This window comes from Mustela nigripes, chromosome 8 (assembly GCF_022355385.1).
Source record: "Mustela nigripes isolate SB6536 chromosome 8, MUSNIG.SB6536, whole genome shotgun sequence".
NCBI classification, from domain to species: Eukaryota; Metazoa; Chordata; class Mammalia; order Carnivora; family Mustelidae; genus Mustela; species Mustela nigripes.
The window spans coordinates 63,747,063-63,763,706 of NC_081564.1; the positions used below are offsets into that span (position 1 = coordinate 63,747,063).

General features: G+C 41.4%; 1 long non-coding RNA gene across 1 annotated transcript in view; it reads right to left on the bottom strand.

The window, feature by feature from the left end:
• Window positions 1-1,760: 1,760 nt before the first annotated feature.
• The window catches only part of LOC132023940 (uncharacterized), a 64,274-nt gene continuing 49,390 nt past the window's right edge, over window positions 1,761-16,644 (bottom strand). Inside the window, exon 3 of the long non-coding RNA XR_009406101.1 lies at window positions 1,761-1,848. This is a non-coding gene — a long non-coding RNA (uncharacterized LOC132023940). The remainder of the gene's footprint in view (window positions 1,849-16,644) is intronic.

Below are 16,644 nucleotides of genomic sequence, written 5' to 3' on the forward strand. Positions count from 1 at the left end.
GAGAAGTGCCATTTAAGTTGAGATTGGATAGAGAAGGGGGATCCCGAGGGGGGAGAGGAAAAGGAAGCACATTTTACACAGAAGGAGAGAGCCTGTGTGAAACACTGAGGCCAGAGGAGTTTGCTGAGATGAAGGAATTTAAAGAAAGTAGGAATGGGTTCACTCTAGGCCTCATATTTGGAGGGAAACAGATGTTGCCTGAAAAGGGTCATTGCATTTACCATTCTCAGACAAGTGATGATTTTTAAAGAATGCCATCCACATAGGATGAGAATCTTCACATTTTCCTTAAGTTTAAATATCTGTCAAAATCTCAAATAGCCAGACATTTTTATTCCTGCTTTCCCCTTGTATATAGTGAGTCATCAAGCAAATATTAGATAGTTACTCAAGAAGTAGCTTCCAGGATATGCCATAGGGTCTGCTCTAACCTATTTTTTCTGTTTGACTTCTAAACAGACTTTCTGAACAAATTTTCTTGCACTTTATGTATCCTTTGACTATGTAAGCTGTAAATTAATATTAGTACTATTAATATTAGCATATCTGTTGCTGTTCTTATTAAATTGTAAGATGTTTAGGGACGGGAACAAGCTGTTATTTATTTTGCTTCCCCCTCAATTTTCTTTTAGAACTATACCCCATAGATATTGTAGAAGTTACTAGAAGGAATGCATGAAAAGTAAATACTACGCAGACATTTTTTTAAAGATTTATTTATTTATTTATTTATTTGAGAGAGAGAGAGAGAGAGATTGCATGCTTGATCACAAGCTGGGTGGTGGGGAGAGGGTGGGCCAGTGGGAGAGAGAGAATCTCAAGTCCACTCCCTGTTGGGCACAGGGCAGATCCCATGATCTTGAAACTGGGACATGAGCCTAAATGGAGTCAGACACTTCACTGAGTGAGCCACTCAGGCACCCTAGCCCTATAAAATTCTTAAGTGCTTACTAAGCTATACTGTTTCTGCAGAGGAATTTTACAAATGTTAACAGGAATAGCTGGAACATTATTTCAGTGGTCAGATACATTTGGCTACCCAATATAACACCTTTGTGAAGATATACAGTGCATACTGGTGTCTTACAAGCTTGGAATCTTGCTTTAAAGGTGATACTTGACTTTGCTTAACCCTGAATTTCTAAGCTCATTTGATCGTGGACCTCCCTCTGTTCCCAACTCAATTTTCAGCCAGACATTTCTCTGTATCTGTGAAATGCAGTTTGGGGAACCCAGTTTGTATTAAGGCTTTTTCAAAATGTTTAAAATATACATATTTGTTTTTGTAGTTTTTAAAAGCATACAGCAATCTTTAGTTAAAGTGAATCCTTGATGAGCCATAAAACTTACCCTTTCATTCCATTACCCATTCATCAAACATACATTGATTACCTCTGATGGACTGGTAGTGGGCTAGAACTCACAGTTCAAGCGAAGCAGCTAATAAGAAACCCCACTCTTGCAGTGATGTGGTAAGTGCCAATGGAGGTTTAATAGCACCAGTCCTGGCAGGGAGGTGCAAGCCCTCCCATTCTACTTTGGGCCAGCGGGAGATTGTGATTCATGCCAACGATGGACCATTTTTCAGCTTGGTTCCATATCGTCCGTCTACTGCACATCCTCTTTAAATGTTCCTTAAGATACATTTTTTAAAGTCTGCTTTTTGTGAGTAGGGGAGCACCCATGAAAAGTGCAGCTGCTCCCAGCCCTCTAAGCCCCTCAACGTGCAGCTTGCAGCAGCAGTGGTGATTGTGACCAGGATAGGTATTATTATGGGTTGTCATAGGGCTACGCAGGGTCATCGTCAAGGAGCTGTCCATCCTCTTCACGGACTGTAACTTCCTACCACTGAAAAGGAGAAGTCGGGAAGAACCATTACAAACATGTTTCCTTAGAAAAGGTCAGGGCATAGTCACTGCTGGATAAGAATCAGCACATTTCTCGGAAGCAATACCAATCCTTTCCATCAGTCCTCCCAGTGAGGCATGTCATGTTCTGTCCATTTTTACAGGCCTTATCTATCCGCAGCCTGCCTTTTCGCCTTGATAACTGATTTCTGCACCATCAATCGCGTTGGCTATGGGAGCTATCGGAAGGACCGCAGAAGTGGGCGGAACGCCAGATTTATCTCACTTTTCCTCTCTGGTGTCTTATCATAGAAGCACTTTGTTAGATCCTTACTTGCTATATAACCATGGGCTACTGAGTTGGGCTCCAGGTTTGCCCATCTACAGGATGGGAATAACAACTAATGCTGACCTCAAGAGGCCGTTGTGACCAAAAAGAGAACAGAGGGAAGACACTTAGGGGGTGCACCGCATAGTAAATCCTCAAAGAACGTTTGCTATTTTTTTTTACTCTTATTTCTTAGTACACTTTATCAGAGGTAGGTTTGGAATAAATGTTTGAAATCTCACCTTCTAGTTGAATTAAACAATTCTTCAGAGAGCACCAGACATGTAATTCAGCAAGTATTTATTAACTACCCATGATGTGCATGAGGAAATAAAGGGGCTCTGTGGAGATCAAGGTAACTAGAATAAGAGTCTTGTCTCCAATGGGAAGTACCATGGAATAAAGGACTTCTTAGAGTTTGCTCTGTGTTTGGCCTTGTGTGAGGTCCCGGGGTGGAATGGGATAGGTACAAATGTAAAAAAAAGACAGTTCTAGTCTTCCAAAGGTCCTATGACTGCGGCTGTGTAGAGACAGCAGCTTTTTATGCAGGTAGTAAGTTAGGTCGGGATATAATTAGGCACCCAACTGACAGAAGCATTAAGGAGAGTAACCAGATGTTTCCCTAACCTGGCTACAACATTTGTCACCCAGGGGTTCATTCAGTATCTCAAGATTAGCTAAACCAGCATCTTGGTCCTTTTACCAAATGATCAAGGAGTCAACCCTCCATTTGGAATTTTGCGGTTGGGTCCATCAGTTAAGAGAAACTGTATTCCTGTGCCGGTTACCTCCAACCAGCTCTCTAGGCCCATCCGTAGAAGTAGATGTTTTCTGTATTCAGGGGTGGTGAAGGGGGCATTCTTTCTGAGGAACGGTGGTCTCTACATCCTCAGCTTATGGAGAAATGTAAGACAACTGCTTTTCTGAATGTATTTTTCCCGGGGTAACCATCATAAAAGTGTCCGTCTCTGTTGGCTGAGATATTTTTCTCCTTTTCAAATATCCTATTGTTCTTTTCATGTTTATTGTTTCCTTTATGCCTCTCTGATAGCTTCTTTTGAGGCCTTGTAAGATATTTTGATACTGAGTAAGGAAGGCAGATGTGAGACCCTCTATTATTCTGTCTCTTATTTTGATTTAAAGTTACGTGTTCCCCTATGGAAGAAAACAATCAAACTACAGTGCTGGAAGAAGGAAAGAATACGGGAAGATGAATAGGAACCTGTTTCACTGGAGAATGAAAGAAGAAGAAGGATATTGGGCATAACAATCAATGCAGGAGATCTGAGTGACACTCAGATAGTCTATTAACCTGATAATAACTGCCTTGTTAGATTTATTTCTTGAGGTATGGCAACTACTGAAAGACAGTCTAAAAGTGTGGTTTCTCCCGATATGTTGTCTAATTCAGTGTAATCACCATCTTTTATGTATTAATTATAGCTTAGCCTCGCAATTGGGATGAACGGAAGAGCTGACATCAAATCAGGCCAGATTTGATTAGCATTCTTTGACAGGATTCCTCTCTGGGATGGCATTTTGCATCTCGTATCTCTGAGGATGAATGGGGATGAGAGCGTTTCATCAGCGGTCGTGAGCAGGGTCGCACATCAGGCCAGGAAGCTCCGTGGGGAAGTTCCCTTCCGTGAAAGGGACAGCAGGCTTTCAGACAGGCTTTGTCCAAATTGCCGCTCCATTACCTGCTGGCTGTCGACTGGGGAGAGGTCACTGAACTCATCTGAGTCTCAGTTGCTTCATCTACAAGACGGGACACTCTATTGACTCAGCAGGATCGTTTGGAGGATCCAGTGGGATAACGTACATAAGGGTGCCTTCTGCCAACTTTAAACAGTTTAACAGGTGTTAGTGTCAGTCCTTGAGTGACCAAAGACATCAGTCCCCGCTGGATGAATAGCTCTACCTTGGCTGGTCTTCTTCAGGGTCTAGGTTAGTGTTTCTGCACACATCAGGCACTCACCCCACGGGACTGACCAAACAGCCCTGACCGCCTAGCATGGGCGTCACCCTGAAGGAGAGTTTACAATCCCATTTAGGACACAGATAAAATGTGACAAGCCACTCATTCAAAAGGTCAAAATAAGTTCACTTTAAAGATGAAGAGGCATTTTATACTCTATGCCTGTGTCCCCATTTTAAAAGTAAGTGGAAAAATCCTTAAAAGATGAATTTACTTAATCAAGCCACAGTTGGAGCCATGAAAAACCTATAATCATAATATAGTATCTTCTGAATATTTATTACTTCTAACTGGACATACGCATCATTTATTTCTCACATCATTTTCTATGAAGTAGCACGAGAGATAATTTAAGATTTAGGAAAATGTGTTCTAGAACCATTTGTCGGAGGTGACATTCTTGTAATTGGTAGAGAAAGCAGGTCATCCAGGCAACGCTTGTTGCTGTTACTTAGAGAAAAGGCTAATGAAATACCCATTTATTTAAAGCGGCTTGTTTGTTTTGTTTTCCCCTTGATGCAAATAGGACAGTGTGGCATGCAAAAATCTACCGGGAGCCCAGGCTACACCTATCCAGGGGCAATATCTAGAGCAAGTATGGTGTTTACTCTCTCCTGATCAAATCATTTCAAAATAGGATTTCTTCTTCCTGAGGCCCCTTTCGCCACTTTTTATTCCCCAGCCCTCGCCCCCTGTAGCTTCATTTTTCTTCCTCTTGTTTAGATAGCAAACCTGATCAAAGACCATCTGTCTGCAGGCTTTCAGTGGAGGTTAACATGCGTCAGAATGTGATTAATGTTTGATTGTATATTAACATCATCTTAATTATGAAAAACTGAAATTTAAATTAAAATATCCAATTTAAATCTCTCCCAGAGTCAGCCTCCTGTGTGGCTCTCTGGGAGAGTAGAAAGGGAGAATTTTTTTTACTTAATTCACTGGGAAGAGTAGGAGATCGGATACCCCCAAAGACTGCATTTCTTCCTTGCCTTTTAATATGACAATGACATTTTTCTCATTCTCCACTAAGGAACAATTCACCAAGTTTTTGAGTTTTTAATGACAAGAGTCCGGAGCTGAGCTCCTTGACCCATTGGTTGAAGAGCCATTGTTTAGTGGTGAAAAAACGCAGAGTAACTGATAAAGCCCATCACAAGCCCTCTGGCTAAAAGGTAGTTTTGTTTTGCAAATTAGATTCTTTGACACATTAGAAATTCGGTAAAAGAGATAAGGCATTCAGCTTGGGTTCTGAATAGACAATGTTCCTGGGAGATAGCTCAGCTCCTAATGCATAAACAGTGGGGTACTCTGGAGCTCTACTGGTGTCGCCCATGACATCAAGTGGCCAGCAGAAAATGCAAAGCCCTTCAGAGCCTTTCCAGCATTCTGTGCAAGTGTCTGTTCTGTGTAAAGACAGGGAATTAGGGAGAGACTCTTTGTATGCCCGGTTATCTGTTGTCTTCTTCAGGCCTTTGGTGATGTGGATTGGATCCCAGGAAAAGCAAGGGACATAAACACACACACACACACACACACACACACACACACACCCTATTCCAAAATACATCTGGGAAAAGGTAGCAGCACAGAAGTGACCCTCCGGCTCCTTTCCTGTTTCAAGTCCTGGCCTATGAGAGTCAGTTTCCAGTAGTTATATCTTTAGCCTGTCTCCGAGGCTGTCTCATATGGCGCTAAAGCTTGAGGGTGCACACAGATGCCCATAGGGGTGGCGTCCTGGTGTTTCATTCTTGGAATTTCATTCATTCCAAGTAACTAAAAAGTTACTTGGCTGGGAATTAGATTTGTGGTTTTGCCTTATGCATTTTTCTGCAGAAGGCAAGTATCTAGTCTGTCTTATTTGGTGTCCCTTGGAGGCTAGGCACTGAGGGCAGGCCCAGGTTTGGCCTGGGCACTATTCAGAAAAGAGGCTATGGCTCCATTAAGGGAAAGAGCGAGACCGCTTTTATGGCTTTGCCGTTCTTTCTTCTCTCTTGTCCTTTTGTCAGCATCTGGAGGTCCTTTCTGAGGACTTGTAGCCTCTAGTGTATTGGAGGTTTCCCTTTACTTTCCATTTTCAGTGGAAGTAGTGAGTTAGGGGCTGTCGGATCTTCATTTTACAGTTTACATTTTACATTTTACAGATCCAAGCACTGGAGCTCGGAGAAGTTAAGTAACTTGCTCAGGTTTGCACAGCTAGTTAAGTGGTTCGAGCCTGCTGTGTCTGTGTCCAGAGTCCTTGTTACTAACTAATGTGCGGTTCTACTGAATCTTCCCACATTGAAGTCGTAAGAAACTGCTTCATTTCCTTACCATTTAATCGGAAACTAATGGTAATACTGTATTGTAATCATTCATTCACGTGATCAAAAAAAGTTTATTTATCACTGTCTTAGTCCATTCGGGCTGCCGTAACAAGATACTAGATACTGGGTAGCTTATAAATAAATAATAGAAATTTATTGCTTGTGATTTGGGAGACTGGGAAGTCTAAGACCAAGGCTCCAGTGTGGTTGGTTGAGGACCCTCTTTCTGGGTCAGCCCCTAACTCACTACTTCCATTGAAAATGGAAGGTAAAGGGACACCTACAAGGAAGAGTAGGGAATGAAACACAATTTCCCTTGACCCTTCTGACTTCTCTCTGGCTGAGACCTCTGTAATAATAGACTAACAAGGAGAAACAAACAAATTTATTAACATATGTATCATACAAACATAAGGGAGATACTCAGAAAAAGAATGAGTAACTTTAGAGGTGGCTGAGAATTCAAGTTTAAATACTATCTCAATAGAGAAAAGATTGGGGAGACAGAGGCCTCTGAAGAAAGAACAAATGAGCAGAAAGAATAGCTGGGACCCTGCCTGAGTTGGCCAGAGGCTCTACCATTCATGGATCCATGGCAGGTCCATCCAGAAGCCTCTTCTCCTTTACCCTTAAAGAGGCCTGACCTACTTATTTACCAAGAGGAAGTTGCTGAGAAAAACCAAGAACCGGTTATTGGCATCACAGACATCCACATTTGTCCACATTCACAGATACCCTGCACTTGGCTCAGAGAATTTGTGACTGATTTCAGAAATTTTGTTTCTGTTCTATTCAATCAAACTGGTTTGTTTGTGTGGTGAAGCTATAGGCTGAAGCAACAGCTTCGAAAAAAGAAAAGCAATCTCTCCGGCAGGTTGTTTCTTTTCCTGATGCCACATGGTCAAGTGGAATGATTTTTGTAGCTTGTATAGTCTCCTGGCCCTCCTCTTTGGAAACCCTTGTTCCAGCCAGCTTGATCTTTTCATTAGTTCCCGAGTGTGCTGCAAACATTCTCACCACAGTGAATATTCACTTTTATTTAAAATTCTCCTCCTCCGCCTCCCCTCCCCAAATCCATCCTCCTCTTTTTCAGGCTGGGACCTCCCCTATGTTCCACCCAAAGGACACCTGTCTCTGATGCGTTTTTCTCAGTGCCAGCCCTTAGGTCTCATTACCTCTCTTGGGTTCTTCCTGGTCTTACAACGGCCACTGCATTGGTGCTTCTGACCTGTGACGCTTATCACCTGTGTTTATGACTCCTCTCCCTTCATCTACATAGGAAACCCTGCAGAGGAAGAGACCCAAGTCTGTGCTTGGTACCTCTCTAAAAAAGATCACGTAATCCAGTCCTGGGTGAGGCCAGTGTGGGGAATCAACTCGAGATATGTTGGTTGATCTCTAGCAGGTTTATTTTTACATGAAGGTGTTTCTGGCTGCTGAGGTTTAGAATAAGTAGATAGTCGGTCTATATTTGCTTGTAGATAGTTGGAAGCCATTGAATTATCAGGTGTCTGTGGTAGTGGGAACCTTGCAGAACAGTTTTCCCAGTGACTTTATTCACTAGCGGAGGACATTGAAGTTCAGAGAGGGACAGTGACTTTGTCCAAATTCCCTCAGGGAGTTAAGGACTAAGGCCCCTCCCTGTCTGCTTGTCTGGGCTACTTGGCTCTTTTTCCATCACAATACCTGATCTTTCCAAGATGTCTGGCTCCCTACATTTTCTAGGGACAGGGACCTTCTTTATTTCTTCTTTAGCTATCCATTCTTTGTTTTTTTTTGTTTTGTTTTGGTTTGGTTTGGTTTTTTTCATTCTTTGGTTTTATCAAGTGCTGGGTTAGGGTCTTCTTTCCCTAGGCAACAGAAACTCAGCTTCTATTAGAAAAAGAAAAATAATATTCTTGTAAATTCATATGCTCGTCCTAGTACAAGCCACTGCAGGAAACCTCAGATATTTCAAATTCAGTCTTACTCATAAAATACATGTGGTTTAAGCAAGAAGATGGGACATGTGCATGGAAACTGTTAGCAGAAATATAAAGCAGTGATCAGTATTCAAACTGCATTACCCAGCTAAACAAACTACTGAAACAATTCCTCAGAAAGACCCTTCCTGTAGAAATCATCATTGGGTAACTGTGGATAAAAGCAAATCTCTGTGTCAGATGTGAAAGCCGGGGTCCAAGGTCACTGTGGATCAAGGAACTTTCATGAAAGTGTCCAGGGATGGGGAGCATGGGAGAGGCAGGGCTTCTGTGATGGACATTTCCGGGCACAGCCACCCATACTGGCTGTTCTCATCCTCTGATGTGTATACAGTCTTGGTTGTGATGTGCCAGATGAGGAGACACCTCTGCCCTCTCCCATGATTTCTTGTGATCTTTATATTGATGGGCCTGGAATGTCACAATAACATTCATTGCAGAACCACCTTGGCAAGTCAGTTTTTAGGCTAGTTGAATAGTTGAAACACACCATGCTACTTTAAAAGTCGGTCTGTTCTCTGTATGTTATTACTCTTTTTTTTTTTTCTTCCTTTCGGCCAAAAGATCAAGATTAAAGCTTTATACCAAGATGATAGTCTCTATAACACTACTGTTGGAGCAAGTTTCACTGTCCACATTAGTCAATGATGCATCCATCCCCAAGCATTTATGATGTGACCCAGACAGGTTAAATATGCATTGTCCTGACAGCCTTCCACATAACTTGTAGCAGCGGACACATTGGAACTATCTATTAAAAGATGTTAATAATACACCAGTTGGACTTCTAACAGTACAATTATAATTTAAAATGTGCATTCTTTAAACAGTTTGTGAAAACTAGATGTTGAAGAAACCCAACTCTTCAGGACTTGGGATGCTTTTCCCTTTTCTCCCATTTTTTTCAGTATGTATAAGGTATGTTGGTCATGTTAGAATACAGTTCTTTCCAGAGTCTCCAAGAAGTCATTCTTTGCTGTTTCAGCTCAATGAGCATAGCTTTACCTGGTCTCCATTATGCCACTTCCTGTGTTGGTCTCTTGACCCTCTCCATAGAAACCTTTGGTTTATGTTTACATGTGTGTATCTAGGTTCTCAACTAGACTCCAAGCCCACTGAGAGCAGGACCTGTGTCTTATACTTGTCATACTCTCCCTGCTCTTCCAAGCTTATATCATACTATCTATAAAATGCAGAAACTTTAAGAAGATGTAATGAGTATGGGCACCTGTGTGGCTCAATGGGTTAAGCCTCTGCTTTCGGCACAGGTCATGATCTCAGGGTCCTGGGATCGAGCCCTGCATTAGGCTCTCTGCTCACTGGGAAGCCTGCTTCCCCCTTTCTCTCTCTGCCTGCTTGTGATCACTCTGTCAAATAAATAAATAAAATCTTTAAAAAAAGAAGATGTGATGATTAATTAATAACTGAAATCTTTCTAATTACTTGACATCCTGACTTATGGAAAAGATGACCCTGAGATCATATTATTTAGGGTTTTCTTTTTCTATAAATAGTTTCTATAAATAGAAACTTAATGATGTAGAATACTTTTCCAACCTGTGGGCCACTGACCACAGGGAAGACAAAAGATTTCAATCGCACATAAAATAAGTATTTTCTTTATGAACATATAACAAAAGTACAAATATTATCATTTGGGCCATTCCAAACACTCTGCCACTTCCATAGCTTTTAGCTTAAGGCTTTGGAATTTTTGTTAAAATGCAAACCCTAGGTTGTAGGTGGTCTGGGTGTTGGGAGAGAGTGATCATTCTTTTTTGGGGGGGGTGATCATTCTTTAAGGAATGAATGGAAGATCTGTCTATAGCTGGTATTGGGAGTAAGAGGGGAGACAAGATTCTGAGCGCTAAAGAGGAAAAAGTAAGCTCACTGCACAGTGCTACCTCGGGGCCCCCTGAGAGGTAGCCAGCATTCAGGATATGCTTCCAGTTTGTATTCATCTGCTAGAGAGGAGGACTCAGAGGCCCACAGTGTTCAAGAACCACCTCGGCGTGAAGGCTTCTGCTCCCTATTTCATTTAGGAACATAGGTTAACTCTTCATTAGCACATTGATTGTGCCTTAACATAGATCAAATGAAGCCTCGTTAGAGAATACATATGTGTTTTCCTTGCCCGCAGGGAGTCAGTAAGAAACTGTCGGAGAGGCAGAAACCACCTCTGGGAATCATTCCACAAACAGGGCTCGTGCTCAGATGCATAGTGAGCAATTCCAGCCTGACCTGTGAGGTTGGGAGCAGGGCTGATGGGCTTGAGCTAGCAGTGGTCTTCAAAGACATGGGGCTTGTTCCAGATACAGAAAGGTAATGGTAATGTGGTGGGGTAGGCCAGAGCATTGCAGGAACAGCAGCAGTGCTGTGGTTAGGGACATAGGATACACCCCTCACTGAATACAAGTGTTAAGGAGGGAGTCTAGGGTCCCCAACCTCCTCTGATGCACCCAAGGGTAAATCAAGCCAACAAACTGTTTAATGTTATTACCACTTCCTAGCTGAATGTATCTTTCCAAGATCAAAGGATTTCAAAATCTTAACCTTGAAGGGCATGGAGATACCATCTAGTCGGACTTCCACCAGTAGTGGGATCTCCCCCTAGGTTCCTAAACAGGCTCTACTTGAATTCTTCCAGTGACCAAGAGCTCACTGCTTCCTGGGGCTCTGGATTCTTTCTGGATGGGCTGTATTATTAGGACATTCTCCTCCTGCTTCTCTGATGCTGTGTCTTTTTGTGTTCTCCCCTCACCCTCTCTTAGAACCCTCTCCCTCCAAGCCACAGTGCATTGATGGAGACCCAACTGACCCTACCACTTATCACACTTCCACCCACTACTTGAAATTTAGAACTCTAAATTAGACCTGCTTCTCTGCTTTAGTCACCAACTTAGAGCTTCTTATTATATTAATTGCTGTGTATAGCAGAGATGATTTTTTTTTCCTGCCAGATTTCTTCTCAGCCTTATTATTGTTCGGAAGCCATAAAACTGAAAACTGCATTTTTATGACTTCAAATGACCTTCAGAATTCCAGACACGGCTGACTCTTGCTTGGCTATAATATTTTGGCTCATTAATTTCAGAGAAGATACTCCGATTTATAATTTTATTAAGTTTCTGAGGATTTTTAATACTGTGTTTCTAAATATGATGAACTTCTCTCCACCAAATTTTAATTAGGGAGCATATTAAATCCTCAATTAATGCTTGCAGTAATGCATATTTAATATCCAATAACATTTGATCAGGATCCTCTCAGCAAGGAAGGGACTGGGGTATTCAGGGTCCTTGGTTCTCACTGACCGGTAGGGAAGCCATATCTTCCTTTCAGCCTTTCCTCGCCCTGGAGAGTAGAGCCCATTAGGAGGTATTTGGTCAGGAACACAATTGAAACTCTCATTATTAACTTCCCCCTGAAGTGAGCAGAGCGTATGCTGCCACTGAGTGTGTAAGAGGCACATAGTAGATTTTCTGAATAAGCCATTCCAAAGCACATGAAGGAACTTGAAAAACTATGTGCCTTAAAGGTATTTTATTTCTTCTTTTCATCTCTGATTTATTTTCCAGTGTACAGAATAACATGCATTAGTGCAGGTATCTGCAAACTTTTTCTGTAAAGGGCCATTTTTTTATAAAGGTATTGTGGGTCATATGGTCTCTGTCCCAGCCACTTGATTTTGCCCTTATAGCAAAAAAAGCAGCCATAGACAGTACATAGATGGATAGGTGTGGCTGTTTTCTAATAAAACTTTATCTATGGACAATGAAATTTGAATTTCATATCATTTTCACATGTCACAAAATACTGTTCTTGATTTTTTTTTCATGTATGCATATAGAAACCATTCTTAGCTTGTGATTTGGCCAATGGCCAATTTTCTAACCCTTGCTTGAGTGAAGAGTCCACAGCCTAGGTCAGGAGATCTGAAATCTCAGTCTAGCTCTGCCATTAGGTCACCTAGGGGCACTCCGGAAAGTCACTGCACTCTTGAAAACCAGTTTCTTTAGTGGTAAAATGAAGACGTGGACTGGATGACAGCTAAGATCTTGGTCTAAGGATGAGTGATCACTTCCACAGCAGGAACTTGATCAGGCGCTCTTTCTAGAGGCCATAAAAAACATCTGTTCTCATTTTCCTCTTCTTAAAGCAGTCCCTTTCCTTTAGTCTCGGAATGCTTTTGGAAGGAGAACAAAAGTAGCCAGACACTTGTTCCGGAGTGCCCGAGGCTCATGATCTGCACTTTGGGATACTGGAGCTTCGTTTTGGCCTTGGTTGCAATAGGAATGGTTTCTCTCTCTGGTTCTTTGCCACCTTTATTCTCTTGAGAGCTTCAGAATCTTCATCCAGAAAATCTGTCCTGGAAGTATTGACTACCGGGGAAGCCCATAGAATTCAGAGGTAGACAACATCACTATGAAACAGAGAACATGTTTCTCCTTCCAAGGGCTGGCCCTCAGCTATATTCATGCCACCCAAGGAGGCAGAATTCCCTCCAGTCTTCCACTTTGGCTCTTATCCTTTCAATAGTCATGTCTACCCTTTCACATTCTCCTCCTTCCTGTAAAATCCCACTGTCAGGATACAAGGGCATAATTTGGTCATTCATGTTGAGATAAGAACAGTTGTTGGGAACTTATAACACTGGAGAAACCTGGAAGAATTTGGGCTTCGATAATTATGAGAACCAACACTTAATGGGTCCTTACACCTGCTAAGCTCTGTGTTTATCTGTGCATATATGCATGTGTTTATGTGTGTGTTTCTACCTAAAATCCCCATTTTGTAGATAAGGAAAAAAAGTCAAAATTTAAAGAATCTTAATAACTTGCCCAAGGTTCATTACCTAGTAAGTAGTGGGATTTCAACCCAAACAGTCTGACTCTAGAGCTGCCACTCTTACAGTATACCATTTCTAGAATGTTAATATGTGGAGACTTAGTAAGTGGAAGAAGAGAAGTATTAGGAGAGCTTGCCTGAGCTGCCATCTTCTACATACTATGTCGCTCCCATACATTGTCTCCAGTGAGGTTGCCTCTCCTGTCACATGCTTTCCTTCCCTCATTCACAGTTTGCCAAGAAGGAGGATCCTTGTGTACTGGAATCTGGGAGCTGATTGTCCCAGGAGCTGTTGATTCTGCCTCCCTCTCTTCCAGTCAGGTTGCCTTGCCATCCCTTGCAGTATGATTTCATTCAGATGGCCAAATAATAACTTCATTATAAAAATAATTGCTTAAGTAACACTAATATTTATAATTTATACTCAGAATTTTCTTTCCCCCTGTTCTGAACATAGCAAAAACATAACACTTTAAAATGCCACCGAGGCCATCTGTTGTTTCCTATCAGTTCTTGACGTCAGAGTGGCTCAGTTATTTTAGGGTTTCCATAACTGTGATCATACAAGGAGGCATTTCAGAGAGTATTAGGACCACTGAACAAGGGACTCAGACTTGCAAGGGACCCAGGGGTCATCTATATCTTCCTTCCATGTTCTCCCGAACATGGATCTTAAGTAGAATTCTAGTGGTTGAGAGATTTATTAGGAAGATCTCCCTCTTTCTAAATGCCAGAGTATTTCTCCTCCCTGAAGCATTTGCTCACATGTCTAGGTTCTGGCCTCTGGACCTACATAGAGTAAGATGTCTGACATGAGTAGACGTTCAAAAATTTTTAAAGCTGTGATCATGTCTTTCTGGAAGCTTCCTTATTTTATAGAGAGCTTTCTCAATTCCTTCAAATGGCTCTCATGTGATTTGGTGTTGATCATGCTCACTTTCCTAATCTTTTTCTTCCCATTAGACTCCAGGAATCCTCTTAACATGGGTGACCTCTGACCTCTCAGAAACACTCTAAGAGTTATTTCATGTAATCTTCACAACCACTCTTCGAATTGAAAGGACCGTGGGATTCCCACTGTACAGATGAGGAGGTTGATTGCAAGGTCAACAAAATGATGTGTTCACCAGCAATCCCTGACTTCTCTATAGTCCAGTGAAGAGTCACAACCTGTCCACTCTCTTTTCTCTATAGCCCAGTGTTTCCTCATGGTAGAGTACCTTGTAATAGATGTGCTCAGAGCAATTTTTTCTTTCTTTTTTCTCACTTTAAATAAAATACCTCAGAAATACCAAAAGAGGATGATTAATAACTTAATTAACACCCTTGTAGCCACTACCCAACTTAGGAAATAAAACATTACAGATAATAACTTATATACCCTTCTATATTTTCTATATTGACCCCCATCTCATATCCCTACTTTTAAATCCAGAAGCAACCATTATTCTAAATGTCATGTGTATCATTCTCCATATATATATATATATATATATATATATATATATATATATCCCTACACAATACCTAGTATAATTTCATGTTTTATTAAACTTCATATATATGCTATTCATAATGTACATATCCCAATTTTTTCTTTCATTTAACAGTTTGGTTTTGAGACTCATTCATATTGATACATGTGACTAGAGCTCGTGTTTTTCTTTGTCCTATAATAATATTCCTTTTAATGTGTATGCTATTTGTTTACTCTTCCTACTTTTGATGAGCATTTTAGGTTCTTTCCCATCTTTCCATTGCAACAGTGCTTCAACAAACTTGGTGCTTGGCTTCCTGAGCCCAAGTTTCTCTAGAAATGGAAATACTAGGTCATAGAATGCATGCATGTAGAATATTTGCAGCTTTACCAGTTGTTACCACACTGCCCCCCAAAGTGGCATCTTATGCTCACTAGCAGTGTACAAAGGGACCCATGGTGCTACCTCTTTAATCAACACTTACTAGTATCATACTTTGTACTTTGTCAGCCTGATAGGTAGGACTATCATTGTTTTGAGAAAAATAGATATAATTGTTTCTAATTTATTTTAGAGTGCAAAACACTAAACTTTATTTGCGTAAACTGGCCTGACCAAGCCACACAGTCTGAACTAGAATGCAAGCTCCTTAGCAGGAGTAGAATTTGCTTGCTGTTGTTAGCCATTAGTCAATATTGCCTAGGCACTAGTGTATTTAAAAAAAAAAAAAAAAAAAAAAAAAAGCTATCCTAGGTGCCATGAAACTTCCATAGGAAATACATTTGCATTTGTATTTGTTAATGCTGATGGAGGCAATGGGCAGGTAAATAGGTTTATAATTTGGACTCATGCTACTTTTGGGTATATAACTGAAGTGTGCACTGTGCCAATCTATATAACAGCAAGTTGTGTGATCATTTGGTTCTGTGGAAGTGGACACGCTCCATACTCTCAGGTGATCTGCCATTAAATGGTGGAGCTAATGAAAGCCACAGGCAGTAGCCCAAATGAAAGGCAAAGAGTATTGCTGGGACAAAATTCATAGAAATAGAAAATCAACATTACTTTGCAAATGTGCTCTGAGAGATGTGCCCTGCTTACTTTGAGGTGACAAGAAGGCACAGACAATCTGGGACATGAAGACCTGCTAGCCAGGGAAGGTCAGGCAGATATTGAAAGCCTGGCATCTAGCAGGGAAATGCCACTGAGCCTACTAGAGCAATTCCACTGAAGGAGCTTCTAGGCACGTAGCACAGGGAAGGTGGTGATGCTTCCCTTGGCACTGCACATTCGGCTAGGGAAGACCAGGACAGTGGGTACTGACTAGTTCCAGAAGGTAAAGCCCACAAACCCACAAATGAAGCCTGTACATATTTTTGCTCTGTACCTGCCAGCTTCAGGCCCTTGGGGGGAGGTACTGAGATAACGAGTATAACGCTTGACCCTTGCCTCAGATTTGTATCATCAGAGAAATGAGACAAGGAAAGCAAAAGGGCATTCTAGGCTTTTTTATATACATATATTAAAAAGTAGAAGTAAACATATGGTGAGGGGTCAGTGGTGGAGAATAGTAGTATCAAAACCTAAAGTGAAGAGTCAGAACCACTGATGAGGAGCCTTGAATGCCAAGAAAAGCAACTGAATTATCATTCAGTAATACTATTAGCATACTTGAATGGCACCTGTTATATTCTAGACATTCTAGGTCTTACACACTCTACATACTTTATCTCATGTAATTCTCTCGATTACCCCATAGGTGGGTATATTTCTATCTCTGTTTTATAGATGAGGGAACTGGACACAGAGAGGTTTGGAGACTTGTCCCAAATCTTCCAGCTACCAAGTGGTAGAGCCAGGTTTTGGACTTACGCAGTGTG